General features: G+C 45.4%; 1 protein-coding gene and 1 pseudogene across 1 annotated transcript in view; both read right to left on the bottom strand.

The window, feature by feature from the left end:
* The window catches only part of LOC115657476, a 347,440-nt gene that overhangs the window by 33,203 nt on the left and 291,536 nt on the right, over positions 1–22,701 (bottom strand).
* Positions 21,785–21,906, bottom strand: LOC115658127 (annotated as a pseudogene).

Raw genomic sequence — 22,701 nt, 5'->3', positions numbered from 1 at the left:
TCATTTCCCATTGATGACTACTTTTCGAGATCTGTCCGTTAGCCAGTCCTTAATCTATTTAGCATGGGCTCTATTGATATTATATAGAGCCAATTTTTAAAATCAGAATGTCACATGCTACTAAGTCAAATTCCTTACAAAAGTCTATTACATCTACCAATTAAGTTTATCAACCAAACTTGTAATCTCACCAAAGAATAGAATCAGATTTGTTTGACGACCTATTTTCCATAAAAGCATATTGATTGTCATTAATTATATTCCTATTCTTTAATTCTTTATCAACTGAATCCTGCTTCCAATTCTTCCTTCTCCCCGGGGTAATTTCCCTCTCAAGGAATATGCAGTGGTAGGTGGTTAAAGTAGATTGAAACAGGAGGGAGAGTGCCTACTGTGCCACACAAGGAGGAGGGGAAGCTGTAGAGAAACAGGTTACCCAAGCCCGGGGAAAGAGGGACGCTATCCTTGTTTTTAGCAGAGCAGGCAGAGCAGTGCTCTCCTTTATTTTAAGCTCTGTGTGTGTGTTGGGGGGAGAGGTTATAGGAAAGAACTACAATCCAGGCATCGCTTGCAATGCTTTGCATGTTAGGGATCCATTACACAGCACATACATGCACCTTTTGGGGGAAGTCTTCTCTTCAACACCCATTCCAAGGACAGATTTCCCATAATTTCCCCCTCTGACATTTCACGACCGATCACTTTCATCAACCAGAAACAAATTTGGTAATGCTTTCTCCCACGGACATCCCATTCACTCCTGGTCGAGATATGGGAGTTTCCTGTTTTTATCATGTGCTGTATAGTAACAGAGTCTGCTAACTTTCTAGAGCTAATATCCTCAGTTTTAGGCAAAGGAAACCACAGAAGGTAAAATACCACTGAATCCTTCTAAAGCTTATCATCATTCTGTAAAAAAGACAGTTCCTGCTATCATACCAGGTAACAAAATGTTAATTTATTACAGAGGTTGCTGGTAGTTACCACTCTAATTGAGGTTGTAAAATGGTTTCCAGAAGCCCTTGTTATCATTCACTCAAGTTTCCAGAAGATTATTCTTTGAACATGAAATTTGCCATACTTTTTTCCCAGCCTCAAGCCATATTTTTTTCTGGTAATTGTGAACTAATTTTGTTCAACTATTTTTGAATGAGAAGATAGTAAAAAGAAAACCAAAGCAATTTTCTATTTCCCATTCTGACCACCGTTTTACTCACAAATGGCTGAACTCTGAACATTCAGACTCGATGTGTAGGCTCCTCAGTGAGGAATAGCAGAACCTTTGCTAGGCTGGAAAATATGTGTGCAGCGAGGTGGTGGGATACCCCACAGCCCCACTGAGGGACAAACCTCCCCTACCACCACCGTGGGCGGAGCCACTGGGTCCTGCACCTGCCCCTCAGAGGTCACGGTGCAGACCCGGAAGTATAAAAGCTTGCCTGCGGAGCTCAGTGGAGGCCCAGCCACCGCAGGGGCCAGACATCTGCGGCCGCTGCCAGCCGGAGCTCACACCTGGCCAGCCGAGCCTGCCCCGCACTTGCTATCCCGAGGAGGACTGGTCAAGCCTGCCCCGTGCATGCTACCCCGCAGAAGACTGGCTGAGCCTGGCCCGCGCCAACTACCCCGAGGAGGACTGGCCGGGACCACCCTGCTCCAGCTACCCCGAGGAAGAGCTGAGCCTGCCCCGCGCCAGATACCCTGAGGAGGACGGGACGGGACCACCCTGCTCCATCTACCCCAAGGAAGACTGGCCGGAACCACCCTGCTCCATCTACCCCGAGGGAGACTGGCCGGAACCACCCTGCTCCAGCTACCCCGAGGAAGAGCCGAGCCTGCCTCTTGCCCGCTTCCCTGAGGAGCCGCTGAGCCTACTGTCGGCTACTTACCCGGAAGAGCCGATGGTGTTCGAGACCGCCGGTGACGCTATGCCGACTCAGGTACCTTACGAGGGGGAGTGCGGAAGTAGCCTGGGGGCAGCCGACCCCCGTCTGGCTGCAGCACTGCCAGAGCCAATGTCAGTGTGTTGCGGCCAGGATCCCCACTGACAGCAGCGAGTCTCTGCCGCTGCTAGGGCCCCGGGATGGGACGCAGTGGAGTGGGAGGGCCTGCGTCCCCCCCGCCACCCCATTCCGTGGTGGCAGACTCCCCCTTCCCCTGGCCTGAGGAGGCCGAAGCCTATGATTACTGCTCAGCCCTGCCTGAGGGCCGGAGCATTCTGACTCAGTGTTTGTTGCCCTGCCCTGACCTAGGGCCAGGCTTAAGACTACTGTTACTGCTCAGCCCTGCCTGAGGGCCGGAGCATTCGGACTCAGTGTCCGCTGTTCTGCCCTGACCGAGGGCCGGAGCCGGTTTCGGACTATTGACTCAACCCCGCCTGGGGTCTGAATGCCCCTAACCGAGTGTGCATTAGTTCCTAGGACAGCAGGGCCGCCAGCCGGCGAACTAGGGCGAGGCGGTGGGATACCCCGCAGCCCCGCTGAGGGACAAACCGGGGCCGCGCTGCTCTACAGTGTGGTTTATCATTTAGTAGTTAAGAGGGTTGAAAATGCCCTCTGTGGAGCATGCAGAGTGGGAACATTCTCCTGTCTATGAATGCACAGTACAAGTATGCATGTGTATAAAACTAAGGAAATATAGTGTCTTTCAAAAATGTTCTAAAGGCCTTTGGCAGTTACGTGATTGATTAGAGGACCACACCATCTTAAGCCCACAGAGTTGCTCTAAAGCCTTAAATCAGCTTAAGTTTAAACCAATCTAAAGCCTTAAAGTGACTTAAGCAGCTTATACCGGTCTAAGGCCTTTAAGTGGTTTAAGATGCTTCAAATTTTGGGTAACCTGCACCCCCTTACCCCCCGCCCCCGCCCAGGCCTCTCCAGACATACAGTTTGTGAACAAGCAACAGGCACCAGCTGCTAAAAACTTTGCCTGGGATTTTCAAAGTGTCCGAGATGCCAAACTCATATTGACTTTGAATGGCAAGTGGACACCTTACTCCCTTAGATCTCTTGGAACTTCTCAAGCTTTGACATTTTGCTGCACACCACAGCCACTCTAAAACTTAACATGAGACCATGCCATGCCCCTTGAGCTGGAGACAAGTAGAACCTCAAGTAGTTATTCTAAGTGCAGGGCCAATGGCACACAGCTGACCAGTTATGATTCTCTCCAGTAAAGGGAAGCAACACACAGGAACTTGTCAGTGCATTACAATATTAACTGGGAACTTTCCACGTGGTATTGGTTGTGGGTTAGACTCCAATCCACAAGGAAACTATTTTCCAGTTCTAGTTTGGATACAGCTAAAATGTCGGTTGATCTCATGAAATTTGAACCCCAGACAGAGGGAATCTCACAAGAGTAGCTAATTGCACAACAGCAGCTTGAAAGATTTTGGCATCTTCAAACTTGAACCTTACCTTACATCTGGCTTCAAATCCACCCTGTGAAACCTAACCTATACCTAACAGGAAGGAATCCAGACCAAACATCACCTCCTCAGCCCGTCTCTAATTATTTAATTGTGACTGGCAAAATTGTTGCAACTTTTAATTTTATCTTTACTCAGGGACCCAATTGGGAATGCTAGTTATTGTCTTAATTTTAATGTTATGTCTATGATTATACTACATATACATGCTGCTGTCTTCTGTATTCTAGTCTCTCACCATGGTCCTTCCCCATCTCCCTCTTCCTTCTTTCTTCCAGGATCTGAATTTTTCTTTGAGCCTCTCCCATCAGTGCCCCCTTTATTATCCTCCATGATACCACCTGTCCCTCTGTCTTTTTGTTGGAGTTCAAACTTCCCCTTAATCTCCTGTCCCTAAAGTGGTTTTCTGCCAAATTTTGAGGTTCCTCCTTTGTACCTTTGTTGCTTTCTTCTCCCCCTTCAAGGTATTGCTGCCATTTTTGAGGTGTGGGGAGATCAGGTGCCCTTTAGCTGTGAGCCAGTAAGCTGCATCTTATCTGGCTCCTCCATACAACCGCTGCCCCTTGTGGCTGGAGGCCATATTGACAACTCAGGAGAAGCCAACTCAGTTTTAGGAAAGCAGCGACTGCCTGAGAAGCTGAGTGCCCTTATCTCCACTGGGAGAAGTCCAGTTACTCTCCTAATGGATCAGGAATCCTCTGCACCAAACAAGAAAAAAATAGGTAGATACACAGACACAGGATTCCTGGGCATAAACACCTAGCCCTACCTCTTCATCTGTGGAAAGACGAGAGAACCACAAAGACTCACAATGCTCTAAGTTTTGAGCCAGACCTTTATTCCTTCTCCAGGAGACTCAGTAACTTACAGAATCAGCTGTAGCTCGGAGGCAAATTAATCTAAATTTGTTTTACAAATGAGGCAAGAGGAAACATTTGCAAGAAGCAAATATAACAGTGCTGTTTGCAAACCACTTCAAATCAGCAAAAGGTCAGCATATCTCTGGTTCTGGGATAGGCAGCATGCCAGAAAGTAGCCCTCATTTTTCTTTGTGTGTAATTTAATTTTAATGGAACACGCTGCAAGGAACACACTAAAATGATTTTTATTGCTACAATTGCATGTGAAAACATCCCCCTTGGATCAACAGTCATGTGCCAGATCCTGGCCCAAATTAATGGGAGCTGAGAACACTCAGCACCTAATAGGAGGAGCCCCAGAATTTTCAGGATTTGGCCCTTAGTAACAATTTCCTCTGCCCCCAAAGAACCATTCAAGAATTAGCCTCTGCCTCCTTCCTTTGGCTTCTCCTGTTAAAACAACTGCAAGTGTCCAGTGACCCAAAAAATTAGCTACAGTGGCAATTTCTCTATCTGTAGCTCTCTCTCTCACACACACAAACATACACTTCAGGCATTCATCTTATTATGCTAGTGGTCAAATAGCTCTCGTCCATTCTTCCTTTCTTAGGTGGCCCTGAGAAAGTCTCAGTATTAACAGGGCTGTGGGGTGGGGGGTGGAATCAGAACTGATGCCGTTTCACATGTTCGTCATTAGGCAAATGTTAGTTATTCCTTATCTGATTGGTTTCTGTAGGAGTAAAAATGTAGTCAATCACTTTCTCCTTTTTTATTCTAACCAAGTTCTCTCCGTAACTACTTCTCTGAGTAAATATGTGGTGGTGTTTTTTAAAAACCCTATTGATGGTACATGTAGTGGGTAGATAGAAGTAGCAGCTGGTTGGGATCTTTTGAGATCCTCTCATGCTTATGCCATTTAAATATTTCCCATTTTCCTGAGGTTTTGATTGTCATTTTGGTCAAGAAAGCCAATGGATTCCCTTAGCCCATAATCCATATTGCTGCCTCCAGTCTGTGAACCTAAGAATGGCGATACTGGGTCGGACTAAAGGCCCATCCAGCCCAGTATCCTGTCTACTAACAGTGGCCAATGCCAGGTGCCCCAGAGGGAGTGAACCTAACAGGTAATGCTCCAGTGATCTCTCTCCTGCTGTTCATCACCACCCTCTGACAAACAGAGGGTAGGGACACCATTCCTTACCCATCCTGGCTAATAGCCATTAATGGACTTAACCCTCCATAGGATATCAGGGTTGGATGGGATCTCAGGAGGTCATCTAGTCCAACCCCTGCTCAAAGCAGGACTGATCCCCAGACAGTTTTTTACCCCAGTTCCCTAAATGGCCCCCTCAAGGATTGAACTCACAACCCTGGGTTTAGTAGGCCAATGCTCAAGCCACTGAGCTATCCCTCCCCACCATGAGTTTATCCAGTTCTCTTTTAAACACTGTTACAGTCCTAGCCTTCATAGCCTCCTCAGGCGAGGAGTTCCACAAGTTGACTGTGCACTGTGTGAAGAACTTTTATTTGTTTTAAACTTGCTGCCCATTAATTTCATTTGGTAGCCCCTAGTTCTTATATTATGGGAACAAGTAAATAACTTTTCCTTATTCACTTTCTTCACATCACTCATGATTTTATACATCTCTATCATATCCCCCAATAGTCTCTTCTTTTCCAAGCTGAAAAGTCTAAGCCTCTTTAATCTCTCCTCATATGGGACCCGTTCCAAACCCCTAATCATTTTAGCTGCCCTTCTCTGAACCTTTTCTAATGCCAGTATATCTTTTTTGAGATGAGGAGACCACATCTGCATGCAGTATTTAAGATGTGGACATACCATGGATTTATATAAGGGCAATAAGATATTCTCCATCTTATTCTCTATCCCCTTTTTAATGATTCCTAACATCCTGTTTGCTTTTTTGACTGCCGCTGTACACTGCGTGGACATCTTCAGAGAACTATCCACGATGACTCTAAGATCTTATTCCTAATTAGTTGTAGCTAAATTAGCTCCCATTATATTGCATGTATAGTTGGGGTTATTTTTCCCAATGTGCATTACTTTACATTTATCCACATTAAATTTCATTTGCCATTTTGTTGCCCAATCACTTAGTTTTGTGAGATCTTTATGAAGTTCTTCACAGTCTACTTTGGACTTAACTATCTTGAGCAGTTTAGTATCATCTGCAAACTTTGCCACCTCACTTTTTACCCCTTTCTCCAAATCATTTATGAATAAGTTGAATAGGACTGGTCCTAAGACTTTTGAGGAACACCACTAGTTACCCCTCTCCATTCTGAAAATTTACCATTTATTCCAACCCCTTGTTCACTGTCTTTTAACCCATTCTCAATCCATGAAAGGATCTTCTCTCTTATCCCATGACAACTTAATTTACGTAAGAGCCTTTGGTGAGGGACCTTGTCAAAGGCTTTCTGGAAATCTAAGTACACTATGTCTACTGGATCCCCCTTGTCCACGTTTGTTGACCCCTTCAAAGAACTCTAATAGATAGTAAGACATGATTTCCCTTTACGGAAACCATGTTGACTTTTCCCCAACAATTTATGTTCTTCTATGTGTCTGACAAGTTTATTCTTTACAATTGTTTCAACTAATTTGCCTGGTACTGACGTTAGACTTACCGGTCTGTAATTGCCGGGATCACCTCTAGAGCCCTTTTTAAATATTGGCGTTACATTAGCTATCTTCCAGTCATTGGGTACAGAAGCCTATTTAAAGGACAGGTTACAAACCATAGTTAGCAATTCCGCAATTTCACATTTGAGTTCTTTCAGAACTCCAGGGTGAATGCTATCTGGTCCCGCTGACTTGTTACTGTTAAGTTTATCAATTAATTTCTGTTTAACTAACCCCCTCATTTTTGCATAGTTCCCCTTTCTGAAGTTAATGCCACACTGTTGGGCTGTTGAGGTGTTCTTCCACCACAGGAATGTTAAATGTTATTATATTATGGTCACTATTTCCAAGTGGTCCTGTTATAGTTACCTCTTGGACCATATCCTGCACTCCACTCAGGACTAAATCGAGAATTGTCTCTCCCCGCGCTGGAAAATAAGGCAGCTGAGGTCCTCCTCTCCTCTTGTGTAACACTATTTCTTACTCCAGCCAAACACACAAGTGAAGAGAGGGAATCTGTTGAACTGAAACTTGCAGCTAAGGAAGAGATTGCAAAATGAATCATGGGCCTTGCAATAAGTGGCTTTGCAAGGCAATCAGAGGCAATGTTGTTTAGTGGCTAGGGCACCAGACAGACTCAGCGGACCTCCATTCTATTCCCAACTCTGACATGGACCTGCTGCGTGACCCTGGGCAAAGTCTCTTTCCCTCCCTCTGTCTGCTTCCCTTCCCGCCCTTTATCTGTCTTGTCTGTTTAGACTGTGAGCCCTCTGGGGCAGGGGCTGCATCTTACTATATATGTGTGGAGTGCCTAGCACAGTGAGACACTGATTCCTATTGGGGCCTCTAGGTGTTACTGTAATACAAATATAATATATACTGAAATGTTCAGTTACAATTTCTTACTAAGATTCCTCATGGTAATTTTCAAACCCTGCTTTTACTTATCCACTTATGAAACTTTTGGGGGGCGGTGAGGGGGGGAGGCTCATGGGGGAGAAAAAAATCTTCCCTGTTAGGTTCTTTGTTCCAGATCCTCGACTGGCGTAAACCAGCATAACTCCTTAAACTCAACAGAGCTAGGCCAATTTACACCGGGTGAGGAGCTGATACTTTGTGTATTAAAACAATGCTGAAAGTGATGGCTGTTTTGGAATGCCTGAAGTAACCCCAGCACAAATCTGTGCAGAGGAATAAGTCAATCGGTACAAGAGAAATGCCATTTTATTTCATAGTTTGCAGCTTTTTCATTAGTTAACATGCCCAGGTATGCAATATAAATATGAACATTCCTCATTTTTTAATCTTATCTAATCTGTGCAATGGGACATTTTAAAAATCACAACAGTAAAAGCATAAATTACAAATAATCGTTGACAGTATCATTCTAAATATTTAACGTATTTCTTATCTGGCCAGCTCCATGCCTTAGAGCCCAGGAATAAATCACATAGACAGCAGATGTTTATCAAAAGTCACCCTACAGAAATGAGTTTAGCTTTGGAGAACAGATGCAAACCAAAACATGATCACGAGCAAATAGCTCCCTCCTGGACATATGTCCAGTACTCCACAATGGAATGGAGCAAACTTGTGTACTGTCTACATTTAAAGCAAAGAAATAAGCTTAGCAAGCCCTGCTCTCTCATTGGACAGGCCACTACCAGTGAAATGTTCTGGTGCATTGGAGTTAGACCGCTTCTTCTGGTCCCATATCACTGTGTAGGGGAGTGGAAGACACAGAGGTGAAAGTAAGCCAGTACGCCCTGGTACCACGTACTGGCAAGAGCCAGTACACCCCAGTACAGCCTGGCTTTCCCAGGGGGCAATTTAAAGGGCCTCGGGCTCCCAGCAGTGGCTGAAGCCCCGGGCCCTTTAAATTGCCACCAGAACCCTGCTGCTGGAGCCCTGGAGTAGCGGTGGGGCTTCGGGGGTTATTTAAAGGGCCGGAGCTCCTGTTGCCTCTACTGCCCCGGGCCCTTTAAATAGCTGCCAGAGCTCCACCGCCGCTACCCCAGGGCTCTGGGGGCTATTTAAAGGGTTGGGGTAGTAGAAGCAGGGGAGTCTTGGGCCCTTTAAATAGCCCCAGAGCCCTGGAGTAGCGGCGGGGCTCTGGGAGCTATTTAAAGGGCCTGGGTCTTCAGCTGCCTCTACAGCCCCGGCCCTTTAAACCGCTGCTGGAGCCCTCAGCTGCCACTGCTACCGCAGGGCTCTGGCAGGCTCTGATGGCTATTTAAAGGGCCGGGGCTGTAGCAGCGGCCGAGCCCTGGGCCCTTTAAACTGCTGCTGGAGCCCTCAGCTGCTGCTGCTACCCCGGCGGGGGATGGGGAGGGCACTTACTGGTACAGGGCAGGCTGGGGTTGGCTCTGACCCCTCCATCCTTGCCCCTTCCACCGGAGGCCCAGCCCCTTCTGGGGACCAGACCAGCCCAAACCCAGCCCCACACCAGTAAGTCCCTATTTCTACTTTCACCTCTGGGAAGACAGTAAAGACACACCTCTGTGCAGCCCATGCAGGTCACTTCTTGCAATTGGGTAAGCACAGAGTTGCACTTGGAATGTTCTCCCCGGGAGCAACCAGGAAGACAATGAGTAGGGAGTGAGGAGAGCCATGACTCTGTGCCCCCATGTACTCACCAGAGAAGCTGGCTGGTTGTGGGGTGTGGAAGAGTGCACTGTACCCCAAAATGTGCATCAAGGCATTACTCCCCCCTCTCCAGCACAAATGGAGTGCCTCAGAAGCTTGTCTGAGACTCACCATCAAGGGGTGCTCCCCGATGCACTTCAACACTGCTCCTCAGTCAGGGCTAGGGTAGCCACATGTCCCGATTTTATAGGGATAGTCCCGATTTTGGGGTCTTTTTCTTATATAGGCTCCTATTACCCCCCACCCCCGTCCTGATTTTTCACACTTGCTGTCTGGTCATCCTAGTCAGAGCTGTGCCCAAAGGCACAACCAAGCCCAACATCTGCATTGCTGCAGCAAAGAAAACGAACAGTCTCACTGCTGGGTCTTCAGCTTTGATGACTATTAAGTGCAACTAGCAAAAAACAATCACACAAACAAAACCGAATGCCAACTTTTGTGCCTTCAAATCCCAAATCTCCTTCCTTTCCCATCAGTCTTTTCAGCGTTGCCAATGCTGTTTGCACCCAACACGACTCTGGAATCCTTGGCCTGATGTCATCTTTCCAGGTTGTTTCTTAAACTGAGATTTGAGGCAGGTTTAAATGAATCACGGTTTCTAAATACAGGTTGATTAACTTCTATAGGCCAGAAGTGAGGATTTTCAGGGTAAGAAATTCCACTTTCAGAAACAGATTTGATGGCATAATTAGCTGTACCCAGCTTGAGGCTGTATATATGACTGTAGGCAAAGCTGGGGTGGAGCAAGAGAAACAAATATAAGTGTTCCTCTCCCAAACATAAAGCTATGCCCAGATACCACGAAAATGGCCATCTTACAAATAACCAGATAAGGAGATGGAAATACCAAAAAAAAAAAAAAATCCATCATTTCCTCATGTAATATTAGGGGCAAAAGACCCAGATTCCGACCCCTACCCTGTATTCCCAGGCCTGGTGACCATCCAGGACTGCTGGAGTCTGGAGATATACTTCCAATTAGCACTTTGCTCCAGAATTTCAGAGTTGCCCTTATCATAACCTAGTCCCAGATTTGGACCTTAGCGTCCAAAATATGGGGGTTAGCATGAAAACCTCCAAGCTTAGTTACCAGCTTGGAACTGGTAAAGCTGCCACCACCCAAAAAATTAGAGTGTTTTGGGGCACTCTGGTCCCCCCAAACCTTCCCTGGGGACCCCAAGACCCAAATCCCTTGAGTCTCACAACAAAGGGAAATAAACCTTTTCCCTTCCCCCCTCCAGGTGTTCCTGGAGATATACACAGAAACAAGCTCCGTGAATCTAAACAGAGGGATTCCACCCTCCCCGTTTCCAGCCTTGGAAAACAGAAGTACCGAGAGCTAATCTCTCTTCCCCCCTCACCCAGAGGGAATGCAAAGTCAGGCTAGTAAATCTAACACACACAGATTTCCCCCTGACTTCTTCCTCCCACCAATTCCCTGGTGAGCACAGACTCAATTCCCTGGAGTTCCCCACTAAAGAAAAACTCCAACAGGTCTTAAAAAGAAAGCTTTATGTAAAAAGAAAGAAAAATACATAAAAAATGGTCTCTCTGTATTAAGGTGACAAATACAGGGTTAATTGCTTAAAAGAAATATGAATAAACAGCCTTATTCAAAAAGAATACAATTCAAAACATTCCAGCAACTATACCATGTAAATACAAAAGAAAAAAACAATAACCCCTATTGTATTATGATCTCTGTACTCACAACTTGGAAACAGAAGATTAGAAAGCAGGAAATAGAGAAATCCTTCCCATAGCCGAGAGGGAGATAGGCAGAAGACAAAGAACTCAGACACAAACTTCCCTCGACCCAGACCTGAAAAAGTCTGGTTTCCTGATTGGTCCTCTGGTCAGGTGCTTCAGGTTACTTTTTTTCAGGTGAAAGAGACATTAACCCTTAGCTATCTGTTTATGACAGCCCTGTCTTTGTAATAACTTCCTTTTCGACATAAGGATTGCTGGCCCCTTCAATTCCCATCTACGTTGTGAAATAATAATACACAGCATGTACCTAGCTCCTTTCACTTAAGAGCTGAAAGAGCTTTACAAACAGTGATTTATTTCGTCTCCCAGCTCTCCTGTGAGAGAGAAGTATTGTTATCTCTATTTTACTGCTGAGGGAAACTGAGGCAAAGCTAAAGCAATTTGCCCAAAGTCACCAAGAATCTATGGCAGAGCCAGGAGTAGGCAGCAGGCCTCCTGACTCTCAGTACTGTGCTTTCAGCCCCAAAATGCTTTCCCCAGAAATCCTTTTCTGGGTATTGCAATGCTTGCCTTCCAAGGATATCATTACAGAAAGAGGGAAGTGGATTAACTGACATTACAGAACAATCAGAGGCAGCATACAGATGAAGGCAGGAAAAGCCTTTATACACATTTCACAACCACAATCCGGTTAACTTTACTGAAAAGCGTGCCCTTTAACACACTAGCACTTGGGATCGCAGCCTTGCTGAGCTGAGGATTTGCTTCTAAGAAAGGATCCAAATTGAGATAAGGAAAAGGATATGCACCCCTACAATTACAGCGCCTCATGACTTTAGAAAAGGTAAGGCAACTATAGTTGGAGACGGAAGCTGCCACTGTTATTCAGATTGAACGATACCTTTACATGTAGTCTCAATCCTTTTAGGGAGGCCATTTGTGGCGTAAGGCTCTGCCCAAGACGATTACAGAGGGCAGAGTCAGGCTTTATGGGAGAATTTTTCTGACACGCACACAAAAAACATTGACTCGTTTTTCTCTCTTTTTATTGCCTTTAAAAACATTATCAAGGAATTTTAATATAAAAGGCTGAGTTAATGCAGTGCTAAGATTGCAGATTTAAACATCAACAGTCAAGGCATGCCAAAGTTAAGGTTCTCATAGCAACATTAAACTGCCCACGGGTGCATGTGTGGTATTTTGGATAACTAGCTATGCTGTTAAATGTGTGCCTCAATATTCAGTACTGGGTATGTTAAAATCACTGTAAAAACCTTCATTATTTCATCTCCTGGATTTTGTGTGTTTAAATTTGCAATCTTAACGTTGCTGTAATGTAGTTTTATATCCAGTATATATATTGTGTGTGTACACACACATATACACACTGTACATCTCAGTATAAAACTACACACACACAAAGAATATACGCATGCAATGGAGTCAAGTGTTAAATAATTCTCCTACTAGCTTAAAAACATAGAGGATAATAGCCTGCATTGCAAGAAGCCTTTCCCTTTATTTGTCTTTAGCTTGTTCCCAACCCTATTTCCACAACTCTGCCAGGCTCTCCCCACTGCCCACTAACGGCAGCCAGCACTTTTCAAGACAGAAGCAGTCCAGGAACCTTTGTGTCAGCAGTTGCTGCATGTCAAGAACAAGGGAGCTGCCATGGCAGTCAGCAGTGAGGTATATCAGTGCCCTGGGAGCACCAGCTGCCAGAATTATGTTTCCAACCAGACTCATCTTGGTTGTCTCCAGAAGCAGATTTTCCACGTAGCAATGGCAGCTAGCAATTTTAGGTCTCATATGCTCCCCAGGATCCACTTCATTGGCTGCGGCTGCAACACCTTTGAAGGGCCACAAAAATTAATGCAAAAGGTATTTGAATGCATCTTACTCCCAAAGCCATCAGCTGCTGTTGCCCAGCAGAAAAGGGCAAAAGCCGCGTCCTGGGACAGATATGAAACTGGTGGTGGCAGCGGATGGGAGAAGAGAGGAAGAGGAAGGTCACTAATATGTTAACAAGGGACAAATTTCCCCCTGTATTTAGCCTGTGACAAACACCATGTAAAAACAAGGGTACCTGACTGGAGAATTCCTTCCTTTCAAGAAACATTTTCTTATAACCAAGAAAACGGTCAACATCACTTGGCAAATCATTAACTGCAACTGGTATACAAGTTTATACTGACTTCCTGAAAAGCATAATGAGTATATTCCCTGCATTCAATGTTCAGCTTGTGAGATCTGAAGGACACCACGGTGGAGTGAAGACCTTGGTAGGGAGTGAGGGGAAGTGGGTTCTTTCTCTCTCTTTGACATATTTTACAATCCGATTCCTTCCACAAGCAAAGGCTTATGTAACCCACACACATAGGTGCCGACTCCGTGGTGCTGCGGGGTTGGAGCACCCACAGGAAAAAATTAATGGGTGTTCTGCACCCACTGGCAGCCAAACTCCCCTCCCCCCGACTCCACCACCTCCTCCTCTTCCCCCCACCCCGAATGTGCCGTGTCCCAGCCCCTCCGCCTACCTCCCAGTACTTCCCCCCAGCTGCTGGAAGGGAGGGGGAAGAGTGGGAACGTGGTGTGCTCAAGGGAGGAGGCAGGGATTTGGGGAAGGGGTTGGAATAGGGGCAGGGGTGGGAAGAAGTGGGGCAGCGGCAGGGCCGCATGGAAGGCTGGAGTGGGGGTGGGGCCAAGGGCAAAGGGGAGGGTTGAGCACCCAGGGGAAAGCGAGGAAGTCGGCATCTATGCCCACACACCTCCTGGATGTGGTGTTCTGTCCCATCTAGTGGGTGGGCAGGCCGGGGAGGAGGAAGAGGTAGATAGACATCAGCCTTAGTTCATAGCCAGTTGGCTTTTAGCTCACGCAGTAGAGGCTCATTCACTAAGCTCCAGGTTTGATAGGAAGGTCCCAGGTTTGATCTCGCCGACTGGCGACTGTCAGTGTTAAAAATACTTCTGTAGAGTAAGTGTATGAATTCCCCCTGAAATAAATCATTTCAATTTGGTACAACTGAGCAATATCCAGAGGAGGGCAGAGTCCTTTAGAATCAGGGAAACCATTCTAATCCTCCCACCAATTTAGTACTAGATTTTTTAAAAAGGGGACTTCTGGGACCCCACTCTGGCACATCACTGGGCAGTGTGTAATGGATAAAAACAGACTGCAACTGGGTGATGAGAGTTCTCATATTGAATTCCAGCAACTGCTGACTGGCTGAAAAAGTAAAAAAAAAAGCCTATAGATCTCTGGCAAATGGCTACGTGACTAGCATGACCAATTACTGATCAGCACAGAATTCTTTCATTTTCATGAATCTACCTTAACAAAGAGAATTGTGTTTGGTCTTCAAACATTGTAATCAATATTTCAGGGTGTATGCATGTGTCACTCTGCCCAGGCATGGTTTGTGTATATTAAGGCAAATGATTGGACGATCAATAGATGCATTTTAACTAGGGCTGTCAATTAATCACAGTTAACTCATGTGATTAACTCAAAAAAATTAATCGCAATTAAAAAAATTAATTGCGATTAATTGCACTTATAACAATAGCATACCAATTGAAATGTATTACATATTTTTTGATGTTTTTCTACATTTTCAATATTGATTTCAATTACAACACAGAATACAAGGTGAACAGTGCTCACTTTATATTATTATTTTTGAATAAAATATACGCACTGTAAAAACAATAAACAAAAGAAACAGTATATTTCAATTCACCTCATACAAGTATTGAAGTGAAATCTATCGTGAAAGTGTAACTTACAAATGCAGATTTTTGTTGGTTACATAACTCCACTCAAAAACAAAACAGTGTAAAACTTTAGAGCCTACAAGTCCACTCAGTTCTACTTCTTGTTCAGACAATCACTAAGACAAACAAGTTTGTTTATGTTTATGGGAGATACTGATACCTGCTTCTTATTTACAATGTCACCTGAAAGTAGGGTGACCAGATAGCAAATGTGAAAAATCGGGATGAGGGTGAGGGGTAATAGGTGCCTATATAAGAAAAAGTCCCAAATATCGGGACTGTCCCTATGAAATCGGGACATCTGGTCATCCCACCTGAAAGTAAGAACAGGCGTTTGCATGGCACTTTTGTAGGTGGCGTTGCAAGGTATTTACGTGCCAGATATGCTAAACATTCATATGCCCCTTCATGCTTCAGCCACCATTCCAGAGGACATGCTTCCATGCTGACAAAAAAAAAAATGCATCAATTAAATTTGTGACTGTACTCTTTGGGGGGAGAATTATATGTCTCCTGCTCTGTTCTGCCCGCATTCTGCATATATTTCATGTTATAGCAGTCTCGGATGATGACCAAACACATGTTCATTTTAAGAACACTTTCACAGCAGATTTGACAAAACACAAAGAAGGTGCTGATGTGAGATTTCTAAAAAAAGCTACAGCACTCGACCCAAGATTTAAGAATCTGAAGTGCCTTCCAAAATCTGAGAGGGACGACGTGTGGAGTATGCTTTTAGAAGTCTTTAAAGAGCAACACAATGATGCGAAACTATAGAACCCAAACGACCAAAAAAGAAAAAGAACCTTCTGCTGGTGGCATCTGACTCATGATGGGACGACGTGTGGAGCATGCTTTTAGAAGTCTTTAAAGAGCAACACAATGATGCGAAACTACAGAACCCAAACGACCAAAAAAGAAAAAGAACCTTCTGCTGGTGGCATCTGACTCATGATGAAAATGAACATGCGTCAGTCCGCACTAGTTTGGATCGTTATCAAGTAGAACCCATCATCGGCATGGAAGCATGTCCTCTGTAATGGTGGTTCAAGCATGAAGGGACATGTGAATCCTTAGCACATCTGGCACGTAAATATCTTGCAATGCCAGCTACAACAGTGCCATGTGAACACCTGTTCTCACTTTCAGGTGACACTGTAAACAAGAAGCAGGCAGCATTATCTCCTGCAAATTGTAACCAACCTTGTTTGTCTGAGTGATTAGCTGACCAAGAAGTAGGACTGAGTGGACTTGTAGGCTCTAAAGTTTTACATTGTTTTATTTTTGAATGCAGTTTTTTTGGACATAATTTTACATTTGTAGGTTCAACTTTCATGACAGAGAGGTTGCACTACAGTAATTGTATGAGGTGAATTGAAAAATACATTTTTTTTGTTTTTTACAGTGCAAATATATTTGTAATAAAAATACAAAGTGAGCACAGTACACTTTATATTCTGTGTTGTAATTGAAAGTAATATATTTGAAAATGCAGTAAACACCCAAAAATATTTATAATATATGGTATGCTATTGTTGTTTAACAGGGCGATTAATTGTGTGATTAATTGTGATTAATTTTTTTAGTTGTGCGATTAATCGATTGGCAGCCCTAATTCTAACTAACATTATTTATAGCTATATTTCTACAGGGGGAGTCACCATAAATATCCTTGGTTCTTGTCCAAAAATGCCAGAGGTGTACTGCACCTTATCAAGACATAGAGTAGGATAGGTATTAATAGCCGACACTTCCAACCTTTTGTAAGCAATGCTGATACCCTGTGGTCCAATACTGCTCCTGTTACTGTCAGTGACAAAACTCACATTGACTTCAGGAGGAGCAGGAGCCAGCTCCCAAAGACATCAAAGTTTGCTTAAGCCTGGTGAAAAATGAAGATCAAATTCTGCTCTCATACGTTCACAGGCATCTGCCAGTGACTTCACTGGGAGTTGGGATTTGTGTACCTGAGAACAAAGCTTAACACTGGACCTTTAATATTTTGAAGGATTTGCTTGCCTGTATCTATAATTCACCCCTACCTAAAACCAATCCCTTTTCCATAATACCTCTGTAAAGTTATGACTTTTTAAAAAAATTACGATCATGGAATAATCACAAAGCTAGAATGGGGAGATCTCTTTGAAATCCAGATTTGTTTTTTAAACAGCTTGAGAAAACAATGTATGTGTGGGAATTCCAAGGGCTGGATTCATCATGCTGTCCTCTAAGGAATGTTTGTATATTTTGATCACTGACATTAGATCATGGATGGTTCTCAGAAAAGCACCGTGGGGTCTGATTTGCAGTATCTCAGCCCTGTGATCCGTGGGATTATGTATAGGTGTCAGGTATGGTTACGATGAAAGAGACAAAGAAAGAACTTACAAAATACAATTTCATTTCTGTATGTGCTGAAGTGGCAGGATTTTGGCACACCATCAATGTATTACACATTAGCATGTAAATAACCAGTACAGAGAATATCATACATGATATGACACAAACAACAGCACAACCAAAGCTCTCCGAATATCAGCTCAAACTCCACGAGCCATTAATATTCAGGTCTGAAAAAAGATCATGGCAGCTCCAATAACATCACAGGGAAATGCACTGCTCTTATGAAACCTGCATCTCACTGCATACAGCTTGCAATTGCAAAATGAAGAGGGGGCATGTTGATTTTTTTAAGGGCTTGGACATTTTATTGAGCTTTTTCTATGCCAGTAAAAAAACAGTCCCATGGCTTCCTTTATAGTGTGTCTTCCCAAGATTCATTTGCCTTTAATGCTACCAGGTAGAATGTTGCTCCACTTACGTACCACTGCTTATGTCTGGAATTTCATGATGTAAAAAGCCTGGTGATATGACATCACCAGCTGAAAAAGCTGTGTCAGTGGCTCAGCTTCCTTCCCTTTCCCTTCTAACAGGCCTATTTCAGTGCTCCTGGATTCAGTGTTTACGCTGTGCATGGATATTGTGTTTCTGCTAGAAATAAGGGGCATGAAAGCAGTTTTCTGTCCAGTGATTTTGCCAGCCATTTTAGCAGACATGCACATCCTATATAAGCATGGGATGGTAATTAAAGAAACAGGATAAACGCCAACAAAATGCTCTTTCCACACTGTTGCAGCTTTCTGTCAAACATGGATTCCCGATGCACTCGAAGGATCCATTATTAATCAGATACAGTTAATTGTACATTACTCACATCCCACCACACAGCACATATTTCACAGCCCCGATGCTGGCAATTAGAAAGCAATACAGGTTTGAACGGATCAGGCTTCTGACAGCACATGTAGCTTTTTCTTGCGTGATAGTTTGTTATAAAATGATTCCCATTCAACAAGCAAAGAGAGTGCACAGTCTGTACAGCACTTGGGGATCCTTTGGGTTGAGAGGTGCTACATACACACACGGGATCACCATTGTTCTGAATCAGGGGTGTTTAGCACCATGGGTAGCAGTTATTCAATTGACTGGGTTGGCTCTGTTACCTCTTTCACTTTCAGTGGTGTAACGTTGCTCCGGACAGCAAGGCACAGACGATGACAACAGGGAGTGGGGGTGGGGGGAGGAGTGCTGATTAATCAAAACAACAAGGGGTACCATCAGACACACGGGCACCGTGATGAGAGACAGGCAAACCAGAATCAGACAACAACAAGCTGACCTGCTGATCTGTCGCCCAGTCCTGGAAACCCCCAATCCACCACCACCATGCAACAACCGTCTTCCTTCAGTGAAACGCCAAAAGGAACATCAGCACCACGTTAATGAGGATGAGGAAGAGCAGGATGACAAAGACCACTACACGCTGGGTCTCCGGGTTCATGTTGCAGCGGAAGAACGTGTGAAGCGCACTCCATTTATGCCTACTTCGGTCTGGCCCCTTTGCCATGGCCAGTGATGGCCCGCTCAGCCCTCAGACAAAAACAGTTCTTTAGCTGGTTACTGCACAGTTCCTGGGGTGGGGGAAGGAGCAAGAAGGGAGGGAAGAAGGGAGTTACACACAATAGAGCTCTTCTGCAGCTGTCAGAAGAAGTCTAACAGACTCGGTATAGCCATTATTGGCACTTAACGAGATACAGCACATGTGCCAGAACCCCCCTTCCTTCCATCAAGCAATCCGGCTTATCTCTTTCTAACTCGGCATAGCAACGGGTTTCCACTTCTTCTTCAGCAAAGCAACCGCCTCCGTTACGTTAGCAGAAAGAAGACATTTAATTCCTTATTGCAGGAAGCCTGCGCGTGCTGGTGCACAGTGATCCCAGCTGCGATACTGGCTTTCCAAAGAGCCACTCAGCTATTTGCTAAGATCGGTATCCAGGATACATGCAGGCCCTAGCAACAAGGAGAGCAGGAAGGAAAACGTGGGGGGTGAGGTTCTTGTAAGGAGGGTTAGGAGTGGATTAGGCGGCTGCTTTTTTTAAATCCTTACTCCCGAGCTAAGAGCATGCCACAGTCAGAGAGGAGGCTAATGGAGCTCCCTCACAATGGGGCCTATGTAACTAATGTCCACACAGTGTGACAGCACAGAGGTAAGGCACATCTAGGGCTGCAAGGATGCTTCAGTTAAATCCAAGTTCTAAAAGCACAGGTGTGGATTAGAGGAAGGATGGACTTGGGGTTACAGCACGAGCCTGGGACTCAGACTCAGAGTTCAATTTCCACCACAGCCTTTCTGTGTGGCAGGCAAGCCACTTAACCTTTCTGTGCCTCAGTCCCCCATCTCTAAAATGGAAATAATAATACTTCCTGTGTCTGTCTTTTCTATTTAGACACCAAGTTCTTCAGGGTAGGGGCTGTCTCTTACTCAGTTTATGTACAAATTTGAAATATTTCAAATTTAGAAATTAAAAAAAATTAGGAAAATATGTAGTGATTTCCCCCTAAATCCCCATGATGCTCCACAGTTGTATTTCTTCTTCTTCTTTACATTACAACAGTAGCTGGAGGCCCTAATCAAGATCAGGACCCACACTGCAGTAACAACAAAGCAGAGGAGGGTTGTGAGTCGGAGGAGGAGAACAGTTATTAGCTATTATTTTGTGCACTTTTCATTACAGAAGTAAGATCTGGTTCTTTCTCATCACTGACCATGTATATGTGATTATTGTGGGTGTTGTCACTGTCAGAGGATATTAGCCTGCAATTTGGTATACTCTGAAATGTTATTCTTCTAATGTTCACCAAAACAGCACATTTTAAGTGAATAGTGCAGAATATTTATGAAAATTAATTTTTAATTGCAATAATTCACATCAGATAGTGTATCTGATCCACCAAGTCAGGGAACGGAAACATGCCAAGTGATTAATGTGTCCACTCAAAACAGCTCAAATTGTGAATACTGAACAATCCCAATAACATGTTCACAAACAAGTTACAAACCAAGATGTATTTGCAGAAGATATTCAGTGACTAAAATTTCAAACAACAAATCTGTTACTGGGTAACGTGTGAATAGAAAGTGAAAAAAAAAAAGTAATCAATCTTTCCTAATTATTCCTCCAGCTCTTAATTGTTTCTCTGTACACTTAGTGTCGTGTCAGCCGTTAAAGATTTGGCTCATTGTTCCTTTTTGCAAGGCCTGTTAGTCAGATGTTGTAGGGGACCTTGGAAGACTTTGTCACGGCCTAGTTAGGGCTTTGCGCTTTCTCAAGGATAGGTTATTTGCGGACACAGTATGCTAGTAGATGCTGCTTTTAACCGGTTAGAACTGACCTGTGTGGGAAGCTCCGGTGTTTATGAGGAACTGCAGAAAGCCCCTGGCCATAGGCCAAAGGGGGGCGGCCATTGCTGATGGAAAGCCCCAAATTGCATATGTATGTGCTGCTTTGCATGGGATTAGCATGATGCTATAATTGCTAGGGGCCATTGGTTGCGCAGTTGGACTTCGCACCAGGCCGAGCTTCTTCGTGCGCTGGGTTCCCCATCCAGTGACAGCACGCTTGGAGTCCCCATTGCGGGTGTGTCACTTAACCTTCATTAAAGCCAGTTAATTCACCTGGTGTGTGGGCCTCGTCCTTGCAGAGCATCCAGGCACGGAACATTTGGCGCAGCGAGCAGGGTGCTCTGAGGGATGATGCCGTTTTGGCCGAAGGTAGGGGATGTAGGGAAGCTGTCGCTGTCCCTACAGCACATACCCGGGTGACCCCAGACGGAACGCTGGGGGCCGGTTGCGCGAGGTATGGCAGGGTGGACTGCCCCTGCCGAGTGGCCAGAATTTCGGCAGGTGGCCGGCGTCACGCCCACACAGCTGGCGGAGGCGCTGCAGCAGTTGCGGGTGGACCGGCGCCCCAGGGTGGAGCGGCGGAGTATAGGGGAGCTTGAGTGGCTCCTCCTGACCGCCCTCCGAGCCCAGGATGAGGAGGTGCTCCACTTGCAGCGGGCCCTGGAGGAAAAAACGCAAGAGTGCATGGCCCAGGCAGAGGTCCGCGCCGTGGCACAGGCGGTCGTCACCTCCCAGGCCGAGCATGCCCAGGAGCTCACGAGGCGTTGTGAGGTGTTAGTGACCAGGGTGGCCAATCGGCGGCAGCTCAAGCACGGGTGGCAGCCGGTGACCTCGGCCCAGGTGCATGCCGTGACGGCCGCCCCCTTTTGGGAAGCCTGGGATGGGACCGTGGGGGGCTCATCCTCCTCCTCGGAAGAGGAGGAGGATGAGCGGGAGCCTGCAGTGGCGCACGCCCGTCCTGTATGGGAGCTCAAAGCCTACAGCACCCAGTATTCCCACCAGGAGGTCTCCCATCCAAGTACTAACCAGGCCTGACCCTGCTTAGCTTCCAAGATCAGACAAGATCGGGCATGTTCAGGGTGGTATGGCCGTAGATGGCTATTAATGCAACATCTTTTTGTCTCCCCAAGGTGCACGCTGTGGGAGCTGTAATGGAAACTTGCTTTACTGGTGTTAGTGCTACCCCAATAACGCTGCAGGCACACACCAATCAGAGAACAAGCTCGAAACGCATGATGTATCAGGATCTATACATGTTGGGCACTGTGAAAGCTGCACGTGATGCCAGCATGTATTCTTTTCGCCTAGCTAATGTTACCCCTGCTGATACTTGTGTGTATTTTAGAAATGCCACACATGCTAGGGCGGATCTTACGAATGTGGAGTTGAGTTGCCAGAAAATGGTTGATATCCCCTTTGCTTATGCGCATTGCAACTGCCTGCCGGGTGATTTTTGTTGTGTGGTCGGGTTGCATATACCGATGTCCCCGCAAATAGCTTTGGGGGACCATAGGCCGCGTAACGCCCCCGATGAGCCAGGTCCGCCATCGACGGAGCACCATTCCCTTGGATTCCACCTATAAGGCTCAAGTGGCCCTCTACTCGGAGGGGAAGGCGGCAGCTCTGATGTTTTCCCTGTTGGGCATCTCAGGCATGGTCCTGTATAATTACCATGCAGTCGCCCACCTTGCCTGCACTGTTGCCAAATCCCTTAATTTAACCTCTACGGTTCTTGCTTTGCTTACGCAAGAACTAGGTGAAGTGCATCAGGGCATGTTGCAAAATTGCTTAGCTGTTGATTATTTATTATTGCGGCACGGTCACTCATGCAAAGATTTTGCCGCTATGTGTTGTTTTAATGTTACAGATGCCGGAGCCGATATAGAGGCGG

Source organism: Gopherus evgoodei, chromosome 9, assembly GCF_007399415.2.
Source record: "Gopherus evgoodei ecotype Sinaloan lineage chromosome 9, rGopEvg1_v1.p, whole genome shotgun sequence".
Taxonomy (NCBI): domain Eukaryota; kingdom Metazoa; phylum Chordata; order Testudines; family Testudinidae; genus Gopherus; species Gopherus evgoodei.
This window is presented reverse-complemented; position numbering and strand designations above follow the sequence as displayed.